The sequence below is a fragment of the Mesoplodon mirus genome (genome assembly GCF_964341445.2).
Source record: "Mesoplodon mirus genome assembly, chromosome: 17".
Classification (NCBI taxonomy): domain Eukaryota; kingdom Metazoa; phylum Chordata; class Mammalia; order Artiodactyla; family Ziphiidae; genus Mesoplodon; species Mesoplodon mirus.
In genome coordinates this window covers 24763868-24782100 of record NC_138993.1, presented here as the reverse complement: position 1 = coordinate 24782100, position 18233 = coordinate 24763868, and the positions used below count along the sequence as shown (strand labels likewise).

At 42.8% G+C, this 18233-nt stretch overlaps 1 protein-coding gene and 1 long non-coding RNA gene across 7 annotated transcripts in view; one reads left to right on the top strand and one right to left on the bottom strand.

Moving 5' to 3' along the window:
• The window catches only part of VWA8 (von Willebrand factor A domain containing 8), a 369162-nt gene that overhangs the window by 53216 nt on the left and 297713 nt on the right, over window positions 1-18233 (bottom strand). The gene's annotated exons all lie outside the window — the stretch shown is intronic.
• Window positions 10839-18233, top strand: part of LOC309792660 — a 42918-nt gene continuing 35523 nt past the window's right edge. For 2 of the 3 annotated variants that reach the window (XR_014291752.1, XR_014291753.1), the window contains exons 1-2: window positions 10839-12109; window positions 13978-14164. This is a non-coding gene — a long non-coding RNA (uncharacterized lncRNA). The remainder of the gene's footprint in view (window positions 12110-13977; window positions 14165-18233) is intronic. The other variant, XR_014291751.1, reaches the window with a different exon arrangement.

Here is an 18233-nt window from a genome sequence, read left to right as displayed (position 1 = left end):
AAACATGGAGCTTGTAAATTATAACTCATAAAAGTGTCCCAGAGTAAAGCAACCCAAAGCCAGAGCAGGGAAGGGACATGACTCATGAAAGCCCTTCTAGGCAAGGCCCATATATTTCAGGCTCCTCCTCAATCTCATGATTTTTAAAAACCATCAGTAAAATGACATAAATAGCCAGAATACAATCTTGGAGGGAAAGTTAGTTCTTGGAGGACTGACTGGACAACACAGCTTATTCTTATTTTCCAACTGGAGACGAGGTGTGGCACAGCAGATGCTTCTAGCTGCCTCCCCAACGTCCACTCCCTCTTTCTCCTTTCTAAACAGAAGTCAGATGCACCACGGTTAGCTGGGATGAAGCCCGGCCACCCCATTCCCCTCTGCCAGTGATTGGTCTAGGGGAAGATAGGCGACCCAAGATGTAAGAAAATCAGGAGGTTTCCAGGAAAGATTTTCCTCTCGGGTCAAGGGCTCTTTCACTGCCCTGGATGGACCGCCCTCCCCTCCCCTGCAACATACATGCGCTTGCTGCCTTGGCACACGGAGTGAGAATGTGATGCTTAGGGCTGTGGTCTCCATCTGGTGACCATGTGGCAGTGAGAAGAAGGCGGCAGAGGGGAGGATGGAGGAGGCTATGTCCCTGATGACACCGCTGAGCTGCTGAACCAGCCATGGAGTCACTTGCTTCTGGTCTCCTACATCAGCAAATAAGAAATGTCCTTAGTTTAAGGTACTGTGAGTTGGGTTTTCTGCTACTTGGAGTCGACTGCATGCAAACTAATTGATTCATTCATTACAGGATGAATGAGCGGCAGCAGGGCAGAAGCCACGGTCTTGATCTTTGGAGGATGTCCTACTTCCAGAAGATGTGCTTCAAATTTTCTGACATCGAAAACCGCCATAATACTATCAGTACAGTTGCCTACAGTCTGATGATTAGCAGGCAATTCAATGCATTTACTCATTCATTTTCTTATTCAAACATTTCTGTGTACGTTTATGGAACCTTTACTACTCACTGAGATAATGGAGATAACATGAAACAGGATCTTTGCTTCCAGGAGGATGTTTTATAAAGTGGAACAAAGTCACAGCACAGGGTAATACAGACCATAATAAGGTACTGAATACATCTGCCTAAAAGATTACTATCTGAGGTTATTCTTATTCTATGATAGAAAGTTAGACATTTCTATCATAGATACAATGAAAGTCACGTAACATGTCCCTAGGAATGATGGTCTTTCATATGAAGACAGCTTGTTAAAACAAACAAAAAACCTTACCCAGTTTTCATGAACAACATGCAGCTTCTACAATGATAACGCATGACAAAAATACCATTGTCCATAGGCAGTTTCTATGTGTCCCAATTTCAATCTCCGGCAAAGCCATCAAGTATGTAATTTATCTCCAGTTTTTCCCTGGCTGGTGGCAACATTTGCTTTCAAATATTCAATGACTCCCTGCCCTCTTTAATCCCTCCTAGTTCTTAAAAAGCAGGGGATGGGGCTTCCCTGGTGGCGCAGTGGTTGGGAGTCCACCTGCCGATGCAGGGGACACGGGTTCGTGCCCCGGTCCGGGAAGATCCCACATGCTGTGGAGTGGCTGGGCCCGTGAGCCATGGCCGCTGAGCCTGCGCGTCCGGAGCCTGTGCTCCACAACGGGAGAGGCCACAACAGTGAGAGGCCCGTGTACCGCAAAAAAAAAAAAAAAAAAACCCCACAAATATTGGCATGTTTACTGGCACGGACAAGCACCCCTCCTGCTGCCACTGGACATGTTGAGTATTCTAAGCATTCTCACAAAACAACTGCTAATTAAATTCCGAGATGTTGGATGCAGGGCAAACTGTCAGGTCTTTATATATTCTACCTTTTCTATTTTGCCTCTTTTATTTTCCAGAGACTTCAAAAGGTTAACATTCAACGCTAGAGTAACTTCAAGACTGGCCATGACACCTCCAAAGCCGAAGAGAAGGTTGGCGATGCAAGGCCACTTCTACTATGGCAGAGCATGCAAATGTTTTGGTTTTGTTATATACAAGGTGGCTCTGGCAAGAGACATCTACTGTCACGTGCTTTATTACTGAAGCTAAATGATCTCCCCTGGCATTTCCTGGCCAGGTGATTTCAGTCTCATACCCAACCCTTGTGCTCCTCCCAGAACACAAAACCTACTTGGCAGTTTTTAAAACTATTGTGTTTTCCCTGTCAACAGAATTCTCTGAGGTGCTAAGTGTAGCTAGGAAACGGAAGGGTGGGTAGAAAAGCCATCCTACCACTAGGGTGGGGAGAAGCAAAAGGGGGTTTTAATAAGACCCAGGTTCTAAAAATTCTTGAAAGCACTGAGCACATCTTCATGCAAACACATTTAGCGTGGGGGAATTCTCTTCTGAAAATAGGAATGCTAACTGAATCAGTGCTGGACAAGTTATCATAGCATCCTCCCCATGGAGAGGTATTTCCATCATCAAACATTGGCAAATGGCTTTCCGTTTTGTTTATGCTAAAGTCAGGTTATGTCACCAGCCATCATTTCTTCCAGCTATTCTTCATACCATTGTTGGTTCATCATCTCAGACTCTAAATGTTTATGAAGTCATTGTCTACTGATGTTTACCCTGAGTTTCCTCAACCATTTCCTCAAGGCACATGGAGTTCTTGTAAAACCTGTGTTTTCACATCGAGCAAGACAGTCTTCCTTTGCTTCCAGGGGGCCCAGCATTCTCCCACACGTTTTTTCCCCAATTTTCATTGGAGTATAGTGGATTTACAATGTTGTGTTAGTTTCAGGTGTACAGCAAAGTGAATCAGTTATACATAAATATATATCCATTCCTTTTTTTGTTTTTGATTCTTTTCCCATATAAGCCATTATAGAGTATTGAGTAGAGTTCCCTGCGTTATACAGCAGGTTCTTATTAGTTATCTATTTTATATATAGTATTGTGTATATGTCAACCCCAATCTCCCAATTTATCCCTCCCCCCATTATCCCCTGGTCCCCCACACTTTTCGACAACCATGATGAGTCAAAACTATTACCCAGAATACAAAACACTGGCATAAAGAGAGGCCATAGAGAAATAAGCTATATGCACTGCACATACACAGAGCTCAGGAGAATGTGGTATGTCACTCACCGGCTGAGAGCAATTATGGTTCTGTGTTCTAAGCTCACTGGGTGAGGGACCCTTCCACGCTGCTGAACTAGCTCAAATGGACTGAGAGTGTAAAACACCACTTAGAGTGTGGGCAAAATACATACACCGAATAACTAGAATGTATGCATTTATTGTATGGCTACATGCACATACATTGTTAAAGAAAATATTTCTTTAAGTGATAAAAATCAGTGCTATGGGCTGTGCACTGGAAAATGTGGCCACATATATAAAGTGGCATCAGTTCTACAATGTGAACATCCAGAGGGCAGGACTGGGTCTTATTCTTCGTATCAGCTTTAGCACCTGGTCTTTGCGTATCGCAGAAGCTCCGTAAATGTGTGGTGAATAAGTGAACGGCTGCATGACAGGCACCGCCTCTGTGGCCATTCCAAAGCTGCAGAATGGCTCCAGCGGGGTGTATGCCCCCAAGAATATATGGAAGCCTGATAACTGCTGTCCTGGAACCAAAGGAGGCAAATCGGAAAGCAGGAAATTTGGGAGAGGAGAAAAGAATACCATTGGGTTTTGCTTTGCAAGATATTCTTTGAACTTTAGATTGTGAAGGCTCTTTGTGAGCAACAAACTTAGAACACTAAATACCAGAGGGTAAAGCTTTTTAATGAAATTTAGGCCATAGTTATAGGACACAAATTATGTTATGTATCATTGATATTGAGCTACACGGTAATTAGACACAAACGATTCCTAGAATGATTGTAATTGGTGAGGGGTTTATGTAATAAAACACAAGTGAGTTTGTCATTTTTCTCTTCTGTGTGAGTTCTCCGGTTTCTTCAACAGTGTGACTCTGTCTGTTTCCTGTTTACACCCTGGAACTCACACTCCTTACAGGACAGAGCCCCGGATGCCCCCCCGAGCGAGTTCCCTCTGCATTTTTGTCTCGCGTGGCTCCCCTCCTCTCCCTGGGCCCCAACCCCACTCATCTCGCTCTGTGCCCCCATCTGAGGACTCCAGATGTGAAGCTGTGCATGTGTGGCCGTGACCTGGCCACCTGGCAATGAAACGGGTCATCGGAGGGAAGAGGAGAGAACGTAAGACAAAGTACAGAGACCCTAAATTAACCTGGGGCCCTGGGGCTGAACTGCGGTGAGCGAGTGGCAGCCAGACTTCCCCTGCGTCCTCCCAGTGTCTGTGCTGACTTCTGTGGTGTGGCTAATGCTGTATGACACTTAGGAATGTTTTCATCCTGTCCCCTTCCACTGACATCATGTACCCCAGTTGCTAACACAGGGTAGTGTTCTAGTTGTGCAGCCGGGCACAGTAGCTTATCAGAACCCTGGTTTTAAGAAACATGCTTTATACCCCACTTCCGACATATTTTGACGTCTTAATGTCATTTTTAGGGCTGTGTAAGTTTAATGTAGATAGGGAATGAGGTCAGGCATGTGTAAGAGACAGATTTTAAATGAAAGAAAGTGCCTGAGAAGAATTAAGTAGTGTTTCAGAGGAGGGTGGTACGCAGCAGAGGACTGGCCTGACAGCTGAAGCCTCACTTGCTGTGTGATGCTGAGCAAATCACTCAACCCTTCTGGGCCTTAGTTTTACTCATTTTCAAAGTGACAAACCAGACTAAATTCTTTCTAGTTCTAAATTCTTTACACAGGGATCCTTATCTACATTTATTTTGATCCTAGTTTATAGGAAATATGAGTTGTCATGGAAATCAATTTGAGTAAAATAAAAGTTAAGTGTAAAGAATATTTTGATATAATCATGTAAAAGTTTGGTTTTTCTTCAAATTGATTCACTAAGACTAAACTAAAAAAATTTTTTTAAGAGGCAGCTCGATGTCATGGAAAAAAGCATCTTACTGGAAATTAGAAGACTGGCTTTTTTTTTTTTTTTTTTGTACGTGGGCCTCTCACTGCTGTGGCCTCTCCCGCTGCGGAGCACAGGCTCCGGACGCGCAGGCTCAGCGGCCATGGCTCACGGGCCCAGCCGCTCCACGGCACGTGGGATCTTCCCGGACCGGGGCACAAACCCGTGTCCCCTGCATCGGCAGGCGGACTCTCAACCACTGCGCCACCAGGGAAGCCCGAAGACTGGCTTTTGATCTTGGTTCTGGTACTAACTGGTGAAATGGTTTTGGCCCAAGTTACTTATCTCCTCTTAGCTTTCTTTACCCGAAAATCAAGGGGCATGACTGGCAGAAATGTAATTTAAGTACACTACATGATTCTTCTGGTTGATACTCCTTACAGTATGAACGCTAAACACTGGTTTAACCAAAATTCCAGTACAAATTTATTGAGAGGATGTGTAAATCATATAGCAGGGGTAGGGAGATGTTAACTGTGTATCATACAGTAGGGATGGGAAAGTGAAAGTGAGCTAAATCTTTTATATATATATATATATATATATATATATATATATATATATATATATATATATGTATAGTTGATTTACAATGTTGTGTTAGTTTCTAGGGGACACGTATCAGGGAAAGCTTCCTGGAAGAGGCAATGCCCAAGAAGAATCTTGAAGGAAGAGAAAGAGGTGGGCAGTCCAGGAGGCTGGGGATTTCAGGCAGAAGGAACAGCAGGAGGGGTGCTGAGCTGGACACAAGGGGATTAGGTGATAGCTGACATGGAGGGACCTTCGTCTGTGCTCAAACAGCTCTTGCTACAATACCCCGTACAATCTCCCTGCATGAAGGCATATTCACTGAGGTTTATGAAATGCCTCATCCCTTAACCCACCCATTCTGCCAAGTCAAAGTAGAATCAGCTAATGAGAGCACACTGAGCTTTATGTGGAAACCCCAATAATCAAAGAAGTAGTTAGGGGTCATCACTCCTAAACTTATTCTCCCTTATTGGAGAACATCAAGGAGAAATGCATTGATCACTGTGGTATCAGTTCACCAGTAATCAGCAGGTACATTTAAAAAACCAACCTACCTGCCTACCTCCCTACCAATCTACCTCAGTCTTTAGATAAACACTTAGAATTTTTATCATGTGAAATTCCTCCTAACTTCTTACTCTTCCTCATAATCAGGCCGTGCTGTAATGGTCCACTCTTCAGTTGTTGTGTGTTTGCCTCTCTCTCTCTCTTTTTTTTTTTTTTGCAGTACACAGGCCTCTCACTGCTGTGGCCTGTCCCGTTGCGGAGCACAGGCTCCGGACGCGCAGGCTCAGCGGCCATGGCTCACGGGCCCAGCCGCTCCGAGGCATGTGGGATCTTCCCGGACCGGGGCACGAACCCGTGTCCCCTGCCTCGGCAGGCGGACTCTCAACCACTGCGCCACCAGGGAAGCCCCTGCCTCTCACTTTTTAAAGACAATCTCAGTTTTTAAATATAATTTAATTAATTTTGGATATAATTTAATTGTACCAATCCTAGGAACACAGAGAAGCAGTACGGAGCATGCCAGCAGCCTGGAAACTAGGTTACCTGAGTTCCAGTTCTAGCTATGCAAATGGGCAAAATTCAAACTCTGAGAACCTCAGCTTTCTCATCTCTTAAGTAGTTAAGAAGTGCACATGCCCTCATGGAGTTGTTGTGAGGTTCATGTAAGACACAAAGCAGCTGTGTGACTCTAGAAAAAGTACTTAATCTCTCTGTATTTCAGTTTCTGCATCTACAGAACGAAGGGGGCTGTACTCAGAGAGGCCCCCATGTGTCGTTTCCAGTTTGAAACATGTTTATATCTATGCAAAGATGCTTTCAAAACACATAAAGTATTGTTCAAATATATGATGCAGTAGAGACATATTATTAATTATTAAGAAACAGAAGAAAAGTGAGAACTCTATTTTTTTTTACAGTTTTATAAATTCCCACCATTTCTCTATTTTATTTGTTAGCATATTTTACAAGCACCAACCACCTGAAGTCATGGAAGTGAATGAAGTTTCCTGAAAAAAGCATTCAGAATGAAAAGGGTAGTGGCCCAGGAGAGAAATAAATCAGCAAAAGAGACTGAGAAGGGCAGGCAAGAGAGGCAAAGGGGAGTCAGGAAGAGGCTGTGGTTAACATGGGAGCCAACACAAGACTGGGCTTCAACACAGAGAGAGTGCAGAGTTCAATGCTCGTGAGGGCCAAAGAGATGGTGACTGGAAAGGTACCCATGGAATTCAACCATGTGGAGGTTAGCTGGTACTCCAGCAAGGGCAATTCTGTAGAAGGCGGGGGAAGGGGACAGGAGTCATTAGATGGAGAGGTGAGTGACTGGAGGTCTGTGTGTGTAGAAAGTTCTCTTAAGAGGCTTTGCTGTGAAAGAGATTAGAGTCACATAAATTAGCGTGATAGCAAATGAGATCTGTGGCATCTAGAACAACACTAGAGCGTGTTTAAATACTGACGGGAAGGATCCAGAAAGGAGAGAGAACGAAGGAGACAAAGGATGGAGCAAAATGCCTGTGAAGGTGGGAGGAGAGACTGGCCTTTGATGGAGCGGGCAGGGATCCTGGCACAGCTGCGGGCAGGCAGGCGGGCTTGTACATCTGAGCCTGGGAAGTTGGAGGAGCTGCATTCTGGTCACTTCTATTTGCTTTCAGAAGCACAAGACTGAAATATTGTCTGAGAATATGAGGGAGTGTAGCTTGAAGTTTGAAGAAAGTAGGGACTGTATGAGAGTCATTATGGAGATCAGGCTTAAAAGACTTTTTTAAAAAGTCAACAGAATTCAAAAATTTCCAAACACGTTCCTTTAAATAGAAGTTTTGTGGAATATAGCCATCTGTCTGGAGATGATTAAGTATGAGAGAGATAGGCTGGTTGTGGAAAAAATGATAAGGAAGGTAGATTAATGAAATCCAAAGCTATAATTTGGACAAATTGCAGGTATCTGGACATGAGGAGTGTAATCCTGAAAATGACACCTTCTAGAAGTCGTTCCTAAATTTCCCAAACAAAAGCTGCTTTCGTTTCCCTGGGCTCTCACTGCACTCTAACCTTCTCTTTACTGTCCTTTGTGACACAACAGTCTTATTCACCCATGTGTGGCTTTCCCTCTTCCATTCTCTGGGCACCTTAAAGGCACCAGCCCATAGCCCATAGCTGAACCACATGGTGTGCCTTTCAATAAATGTTTGCAACCTTTGAAATAGTTGAGGAGGAAATATTATCTAATTTATACAGATCGGCCTCATACACGTTGAGGTAGACTCTCAGGGCATAAAATGAGCTATCTTTGTAAGAACAAAGGATTTCCAGAAACAGCAACCTATCAGCAAATGGGTGGGCCATGCTTGGGAGCAATGTGCTCTTGAGGTGGGCGGCATCTCCACTGTTTCACAATTTCAAGAGAGCCCCATGCAGCCTAGCAAAGGAAATTCAAGGAAATGAAACAACTCCCTCCCCCTGCTCCTATTCTTCTTAGATACAAAAGACAGATAATTATCTAAAGTATTTCTCAATCTGAACAAAATGGCAAAGTGACCTTTTGGTCTGTGGTAGTCTACTCACGTCAGTGTTTGGAGCAAAAGCAAAGCAATGTGCAGGCTTAGGGAACGCTCACGAGGGCCAACTTTCGCTCTCCCTCACATTACACAGACCATAAATAAAGAGAAATAGTTTAACAGGCAGCCAGACCTGAAGGGCTCTGAGTCACCCCGAGGGACTGATAAAATTCTCCTGCTGGTACACTTACACAAACCAAGATGCAATGAATTTTTTTAGGATACTCCCTTTGCTCAATAAACCTGAAAGTTCTAAACCTGAAAGATGGCTAGACTAAGAGGGAAAATAAATCAATCTGGCAAAAATAGTAATCATTCAAAGTGTTGGTAGATTAACTGAAACACATAGGAGAACCAATTTAGTGATTTAAAAATCATACGCTTGCTAGTTAAAAATCTCCATTTCTAGCTTTTTGGCCTATTTTTAAACACACTAGATGAGTTTTATCTAGTGACCGGGCTACTTAATGCTAAAACTGGAGCTTCTGTCCAATATCTGATTTGTTTATATTTAAAACAGCAGGGAGAATAAATTTCAAAGTTGGAGGCTTCTTACGGATTTATCTTTTGTTTGGTGGCAATTACTACCAGATAATAAGTCAAGCCAGTGGCTTATTCTGGTGATGATGAAACGTTAGATTACTCTTGGAAAGTGATATTTCCAGTTTATTGAAGTAAAGTATCCAAACAATTGCTTCATTCTGCTTAAAAAAAAAACAAACCCACAAAAACAGAGGACGAGATAAACAAAAACAGGTTAGAGGGAAACAGGGAATCAGTCTGAGAAGTTCTCCTATCCAGTCCTGATCTCTGATAACCAGTGGGTTTATCAACAACACGCTTACACAGAACAGCACACTTTCTGTTCCAAAGAATCCTTGTTTTCTTCTTCCAAGATATATATGTATATTGTAAAAAAATCTTTAAGTACCTACTTGAATGAAGACAAACGACAAAGAAGAAGAGCAAGGGAGTTACATTGTTTGTGGGCAGGAACTGGATAAAAGGGTTGGAGGCATTTCCTGGGGGAAGGAGTGTACTAGAATAAGCACTTCGAGTAAGAGTAACAGTTCTTTCAGAGAAAAGGTAACCTTAAGTATTAATAAAACAGAACAAATTACAACTAGAAGATTAACTCTATAAAGAATAATTAGTTTTCAAAGCATTTAGAGATCACTGGTTTTGAGAAAAATTATGGTGCTAGTCAAAGTCAGATAGATTATTTCACTTTGCAATCTCTTTAGAAATTTGATGTTCGGGGGACCTGCTCAGTTAGGGTCATGTACAGCAGGTCAAGTTCGTTTGGAATTCTAAATCTTCTTAGGTGTCCTGGCTCAGCTTTTCTGTAAAGGGTTATAACATCTATTTACCGGTGAGGAGCCGTTACTGCTGTGGTGTCGATGATTAGTTTTAAGATGGCTGCTATGTTCTTCCTATTTATTAAAAGAAAGCAATTTCCATCAATCTTGGGAGATTCTGACCATGAGAATAACGTCTCCCATGGCAACCCAAAGATCTCAGGTAGCGAGCTAGCCATGCTAACTGGAATTCATACTGTGTGGTGTTCTAGAATGCATTATGGGTTTATAATGCAAAGAAGACTTTTATTAAAAAACAGTAAGTGGGGGGCTTCCCTGGTGGCTCAGTGGTTGAGAGTCCGCCTGCCGATGCAGGGGACGCGGGTTCGTGCCCCGGTCCGGGAGGATCCCACATGCCGTGGAGCGGCTGGGCCCGTGAGCCATGGCCGCTGAGCCTGCGCGTCCGGAGCCTGTGCTCCGCAACGGGAGAGGCCACAACAGTGAGAGGCCCGCGTACCGCAAACAAAACAAAACAAAACAAAAAAAACAGTAAGTGGGAGGAGTGGGAAAACCTTTTCCTGGTATGCAAATGTTTTATATGATCATATATTCTGAATTTATATTTCCAAAATATCAGAGGGATCCTACAAAACTGCATTCTACATAAAATAAGACAAATAGAAATGAAATGACTAATAACCAGTTTATCATATGTCCTGCTGGGCTGGGACAGTCCCTGTTAATGCCTGTTGTCCCAATGTAATTATTAATAGCACCCCTTTCATTCTTATACGTGGAATTATATGATCATCCTATATTAACCAAGCATGTAGATAGAACCCAACCCTTTGGAGGAGTTTATTACGCCATTTGCATATTGAGTTAAACTCTGTTTCTGGGCAGCAATTGCCTCAGGCAATACTAGGTTATACATTTCTCACCATCTGATAGAAGGTTCCATACATGTTTGTTTATATTTGTCTATAAAGATCTGTTTGTTCCAAGCCCATACTAACAATTTTTGAAAGCAGAATTTTTAAAATTTTGAAATAAAAAAATTGGAAACTTGAATATTGTCTGCATAATTCACCAATAAATTTTCTGGTAGCTGTTTCTTACAACTCTTTATGAAAACTTACAGCATAATAGACACATTTCAGCTTTTTCAGGTACTTCTATAGGTCTTAGGCTAAGGTGGTCCTGCCAGCTATGGCCTTAGCCCCAAATCCCACCCAGTCTCAAGCCAGTCCTGCTGCTGGTCCCACTCTCTCTGCACTTTGTCTTATCTGATCCCTTGCCTTTTCCCTTGGGGACAAGCCCCTACCTTAGATCCCTCTTCTGGCAACCAGGCCCCAATTTGGTTCCCTATCGCATGCATCTCTGCTCTGGTTCCCTGCCTTGTCCTTTCTCTGGAGCTTCAGGGATCCCTTTGCCTGATCCGGTACCTCTTCTACCTGGACTCCCAGCCACCATCAGCCATCACACTCCCGATTCTCTATTTTGCTTGTGTTCCTGACAGTAAGGACAGACATTCAGGACTTCCTGTCTTTGAACAGCTGGCATCCAGTAAAATGCCTGGCGCACAGGAGATTCTCAACAGGCAGTTAAGTGATGAATGAACGCGAAGCTTCCTTCTCATTGCCTGGAGCTGGGTTTCCTTCCAAGCGCCACTTCCACCTGGCTCTTTCCATTGTTAACAGCGTTCAGGGAGTTAAGGTTCATGTATATGGCTTTGGGATGAGTTAACACAGGCACAGAGTTTAAAGAATCCAGGGGCCTGGGTAGTTGGTGTGTCCGCAATGGGGCAGCTGCCTGGGGCTGTACAGGGTGAGCCTACGTTGAGGCCATGTGACTGGGGCTGAAATTCCCACTGTGCTCCCATCACCGGCGCTAGGCTCTGGGGTGAGCAGCCTGGAGGAAGTGGCTATTTTTTCCTAACTGGCTTATCCAGAGAGGGCCTTTTGGCAATCCGTCCTCCCGCCAGAAGAGCCTTTCTCTAGGTCTGCATGGTGGCCCATGTGCTGGAAGAGGCCCTAGCGGGATGATCACTCCCACAAGGAAATGTTTTAGTGAGTTTGGGTAAGTGCAGCTCTTAAGGAACAAGCCCCTGTGACGGAGTGAATCTGCTATCTCCTTTCTTGTTTCCTAGTATACGTAAAACCGAATAATTCTGCTTGGAAGTTCATAAAGACAGACTTCATCAGAATCTGAAGGTAAGAACTTTAGTATGGGAGCTGACTAACTCGGATGTTTTGTATTGTGCTATTATATTACAGCATTTTTTCCCCCAGGGAAGTGAGGTGAATGTTCTTAGTTTTGGGAGAATCCTTGGAAGGCTCTTTCAGAGGATTTCCTCATATCAGCCTTCAATCTACAAGTGATACTTAGGTATGCTGCACGTGAAGAAAAACAGAGTGTCGGGACTTCTCTGGTGGTCCAATGGTTAAGACTCAAGGGGCATGGGTTCGATCCCTGGTCAGGGAGTGTAGAGGGGTGGTCTGCCTTGCCTATAGGCACTTCTCTTGGATGATCGAATATATTTTTTTTTCAGTCTTAACAGAGACCTGTATTCCTGCTACTCAAAAATGTCCTCTAGGGCATCCCTCGTGGCGCAGTGGTTGAGAGTCCACCTGCCGATGCAGGGGACACGGGTTCGTGCCCCAGTCTGGGAAGATCCCACATGCCGCGGAGCGGCTGGGCCCGTGAGCCATGGCTGCTGGGCCTGCGCGTCCGGAGCCTGTGCTCTGCAACGGGAGAGGCCACAGCAATGGGAGGCCCGCGTACCACAAAAAAAAAAAAAAAAAAAAAAAAGTCCTCTAACGTAGTGGCTAAGTGCACAGACACTGGAACCAGTTTGCTTGGATTCAAATCCTGGCTCTTGACACTTATTAGCTGCGTAAGGTACCCCATCTATTAAATGAGGATAATAAAGGTACCTACTTCATAGGGATGCTGTGGGGTTAAAAAGAGTTAAGACACATCCTCACCAAGAACTGTGCCTGGCCGCACTAAGTGCTGTATCTGTTAGCTATTATTACCATTGTTTTATTTTCTGAGTGTGAAAAAGGTACTGGTTAGTACAAAACATTCATTTTTCCGTAGAGATGTGCCAGATATATATCAGATTAATATCAGCATTGGGAAAAACTAACTCAGGATTTTAATCAAGGATATTTTCTGAAATTTAGGTTGAATGAGAATTCTACACTCTTATATAACACTCCATTTTCTTATAATAACTCTTTTTTTTTTTTAAGAAGATGTTGGGGGTAGGAGTTTATTAATTAATTAATTTATTTTTGCTGTGTTGCCTCTTCGCTTCTGTGCAAGGGCTTTCTCTAGTTGTGGCAAGCGGGGGCCACTCTTCATCGCGGTGCGCTGGCCTCTCACTATGGCGGCCTCTCTTGTTGCGGAGCACAGGCTCCAGACGCGCAGGCTCAGCAGTTGTGGCTCACGGGCCCAGTTGCTCCGCGGCATGTGGGATCCTCCCAGACCAGGGCTCGAACCCGTGTCCCCTGCATTGGCAGGCAGATTCTCAACCACTGCGCCACCAGGGAAGCCCTATTTTCTTATAATAACTCTTATAATAACACTTATGTCCCATTCTTATACCAACACTCATGATTTGCTGTTCATTCGTGACCTCACACAGGAAGTTCAGTGGTACTGCAAGTATTACAAATCCCAAACTGATGTTTCCTAACGCTATGCTCCCTCTGCCCAGAATGCTGCAGCCCCTTTATGGCTCTGGCAGCTGGAATGAGAACTTGATGACTTCTGAGCTCTTGAAAACACGTTTGCTCTGAGTTGCAAAAGATGTGGCATGAAGGAGACTCAAAACATTTCTAGCCGTATGGCAGCTCCAAGTGATCTGAGAGAGATGGGTAGCTTAAAAAATGAGAATAAAATATGCCAAAGAGCTAAGGAAAAGGCAGTTCATTGCCTAAAAATTCCAACTTAGGCTTTGCTCTTCAATTACTTTTACTGTTCACTTGTTAAAGTGATATTTCATCTGGAAGAAGAAAGGCATTTCCAAGAATGCAAAGAAGAAAATGTGTACTATTTTTTTCTTTCTTTAAAGGGTCTGAAAGAATGTTCCTGATTTATATGTGCAGAGTTGAACAATGGAACCTAATCTTGCTGCTGAGAAGAATTCATTCATTCATTCACTCAATGTATACTGATGATGAGTGTCTCCCATGTGCCTGTTCCAGGCACTGGGGAGAGACTGTGAACAATACATTCATGACCCCGGCCCTGCAATCCAGGTACTTCATATATATTGTTTCTAATACTCATGATTCTCCATATTAGGCATGGTTATGTCTACTTCACAGGCCAGGAATCCAAGGCCTAGAGAAGTTAAGCAACTTATTGCCACACAGCTATTAACTGGTGGTGCTAGGACTCAAATCCCAGTCCATCTCATTCCAAAAGCCAGGTCTATTAGATTCTTTTTTATTCTGTCATCACATGGTCTTTAAATAATAAGTGTGTTCTTGAGAGTTACAGAATTCAATGTTTTATAAAGCGTATCATGGTTTAAGAAAGTGAGGAATATTTCTGAAAAACAATCACTTTTTCCTTCTTAATATATGTCAGATTTATAGAAAGTAATGAATACCAGTTATTTGGACATTGGTTCAAAGCGCTAACATCTCTTCCATAAGGTTAGTAAAATATAGTATTTGTATATGGTCTGAATCAGTTTTATACCAGCTAATCTTGAGCAAGACCTGCAGACTCAAGGCCTGCTCTGTGATACAAAGCTGATAGTGTCACTTACTGGCCATAGGACATTAGGTATCGCCATATTACACAATGAGATCCTGTTTCTTCATCCGTCAAATGGGGATATCATCGCCTGTCACATGGAGAGCTACAAAGAGTAAATGGAGGACAGTACAGAAGGCTTAACAGTGACAGGCATGCTTCAGTCCCTTTCCTTTGTCCCACATACGACACACCAGCTTTTCTAACAGTAGTAAAGCATATCTCTGTTTAGCATTTACAGACCAAAAATACCTCTGATGGAAATGTCCTAGAGCGTGAAGATTACTGCCTTTGATGCCCTGCTATTGGTACAAGCTAGGATGTAAATGAGGAATAGAAGCTTTTAGGATACATTTTTCTCATTTTTCTGGATGACTCAGGTATAGGGTGACTGAAGAAGGGTTTGAATAGATAATCCCTAAACCTCAAGTAATCTTTCACTTATGCAAATTAGGTAAGGATATATAACCACACTAACACATAGAGTATATCTACAGACTAATAAGACTCAAAAAGAAGCAAGCACATGTGTTCATTCAAAAGACTGTTATTTGGGGCTTCCCTGGTGGCGCAGTGGTTGAGAGTCCGCCTGCCGATGCAGAGGACACGGGTTCATGCCCCGGTCCGGGAAGATCCCACATGCCACTGAGTGGCTGGGCCCGTGAGCCATGGCCGCTGAGCCTGCGCTTCCGGAGCCTGTGCTCCGCAACGGGAGAGGCCACAACAGTGAGAGGCCCGCATACCAAAAAAAAAGACTGTTATTTGAAATTGTCCTCCTGAAAGTGCATGTATTTATTTCATTCATTCAATTAACAAATGTTTACTGGGTGTCCAGTAAGTTCAGAGCACTGTGCCAGCACTGGGCATATGGTGATGAACAAAAGAGCAATGTTTCCTCCTTTCAAAATCAGTTTTGAAGTCACACATGGAATTAGTCACATTTTCTGTTGATAAATAAATATCACTAAGAAACTCTAGACAGGAGTGGCCTTAGTCTGAGTTTATCATAAAACTAGTTCTGGATCCCACCAACCAGGAGGAAACATTAAGTGATGCATGTCTTAGAGAATCTAACACAGGTTAGCAGAGGAGCTCTTTACTGACACAATAGAAAAGTGTGCCTCTGGACTCTGTCTGTAGCCCCAAGTAGAGTGTCTCAGATTTCCTGAGCCTGATTACTGTTAATTATGATGATAAAAAAAGATTCCCTTTTTTTTAGCCTTGGAAAAAATCCTACCCAAGTAATTTTTCTGAAGCTTGAGATTTCATTATTTATCTTGGTCAGGTTTTAAAAATATTTCTGATTTTTTTCTGCCAATAACCAAGCCCTTTTCCCTCTTGGAGAACAATCTTGATTTCTGAAACAGTTCTTCCCTTGACATTACTTGGTGGGGGGAGGTTGGGGGGTGGGTGGGCATTATTTCCCCTGAAAAGTAAACAAGGGAATAAAAACAAGGTGACTCAAAGGATGAGGAAGTATGTTTTTCTAGAGAACAAAAGATCCTTTCACAGTATGTCAAAGACTTAACTGTGAACTTTCCTGAATGTAAACACTGTTCAAATGGCAAAAGGAATTTCATCTATGTCTATAAAAGGTCCTGCACAATAGTTCTTGCTTGAAGCTACATTTGGTAGGCAGTAAAATAATCTTCTTCTTCAAATACTTTGCATACAGACCTACAAAAACTTTATTTTATCGTCTCAGGAGTGATACAATTACAATTACTTTCATAATAGCAATAATAACACACAGATCAGAGTACTGCTAAAAGCAACTCATGTCATAAATTACGAGTGACATCACTTATGCCTAGAGTCTTCAGGAATAAAGAAATGCTTTATGAGGAAGTATAAAATGTTAGGCTGATGCTTTCCATTTAGCATAAGAGTTTAAAAGTTACAGGGCACTGGAGTTTAAAAACAGATTTTTTAAAAATTGAAGTAGCGCTGATTTACAATGTTGTGTTAGTTTCAGGTGTACAGCACAGTGATTCAGTTACACACACACACACACACACATATATCTATTCTTTTTCACATTATTTTCCCTTCTAGGTTATTACAAAATATTGAGTATAGTTCCCTCTGCTATACAGTAGTAAAAACAGATTTTGTTATGATCATAGAAGATTATTAATATTTCAGACTGACAGGAATTATGAGATGTCAGTTAGCTAAAACATTATATTTTTCCTACTTTAAAAGTCTTATTCTTTATAAACCTAGCTATAATAAATTTAAAATTGATGCTGGTAATTATGTTTATAATATTTAATAGAGTTATATGCTATAACCAAATTATATAATTATTATGGAAACGCCAGAGATCTTTCCTTACCCAGCTGCAGATTTTGCAGACATCCTATGATTACCATCATCAGCCCAAATCCCACTGCAGCCAGCTGCTAGGGTTCTTTCTCCCGTCACTATGGAAGGGTCACACAATTTCTAGGATATGATCTATAAGGAGTACAGCTCAGGGTCAGAGGATGTTGAGATTTCCTTCTGGGTTTTCTGTTTTCAAATGATGAATATAAAATGAGAATGAGATATTCTCCAGGACCCCGTGGGGTGTGGGGAGAGAGTGGAGGCAGTGACGGGGCTAGTGTGCCTCAGAGATCAGCATCTGTGTGACATTCCCCTGTACCTCCACTTCCACGGACCTGGGCAATGTGGGTTCTTTCCAGTATCCTGGAAGGAATGTGTCATTTGGTCAAATTGAAAAAGGAGCTTCTTGCTTCCTCAGAGTTTCTGCAAGAGTGGAGGGCACCGAGCAGCTCCTGAAGGATTTATCCCATGTGGAGGAAATGGGGTATAACACTGAGAGAGGGTGATGGCATCTCCTAGAGGCCATCCCTGGATGGAATGGGTCCAGCGCTTCTCCTGGGGAAGGAGCATGAGATTTCACGTTCCCAGGGGGACTGAGGTGGGCAGAGGAATCATAAGGTTCATGCTGTAAAAACAGTAAGAAAGAATGATTCCCCCAATTCCCTCTTCCTCAGTTCTCCTTTCCTAAGAAAAGGAAGAGTCCTAAAATTATAGAGCTGCCTTTTCAACTTCTGCCATGAAGTAAACGTATAATCTCAGCTAAGTCACTTAATCTTTCTGGGACTCAGTTTACTCATCGGAATTGCCTTGCGATCTCTGAGGTACCTAAGTGTATTAACGATACCAAACATTTACCGAGCGCTAATATTTGCCATATGCTAACATAGGCATGGAATCGTATATTAATACTTGCCATACGCATGGGTTATCTCATTTATCTTTACAGCTCCCCTTTCAAGTATTATCATTTCCATTTAATGGGAAGCGACAGAGGCTTGGAGAGGGACAGTGAGTTGTTCATAGTCACAAAGCTAGTACGAGTGGAGCCAGGATACAAAGGCTAGTCTGTCCAGTTTTAGAGTTGGTTCTTTTATGAGTTATGCCAGATTTCCTCCATTCTGTGATTTTCACCGTAATAAACAGGTGTGAGTCATTTGTTAAAAAAAAGAGGAACCATTAGTTTGGGACCGGAAGAATGAACTGGACATAATCCACAGCTTTGCTCCTTGTAGGAGA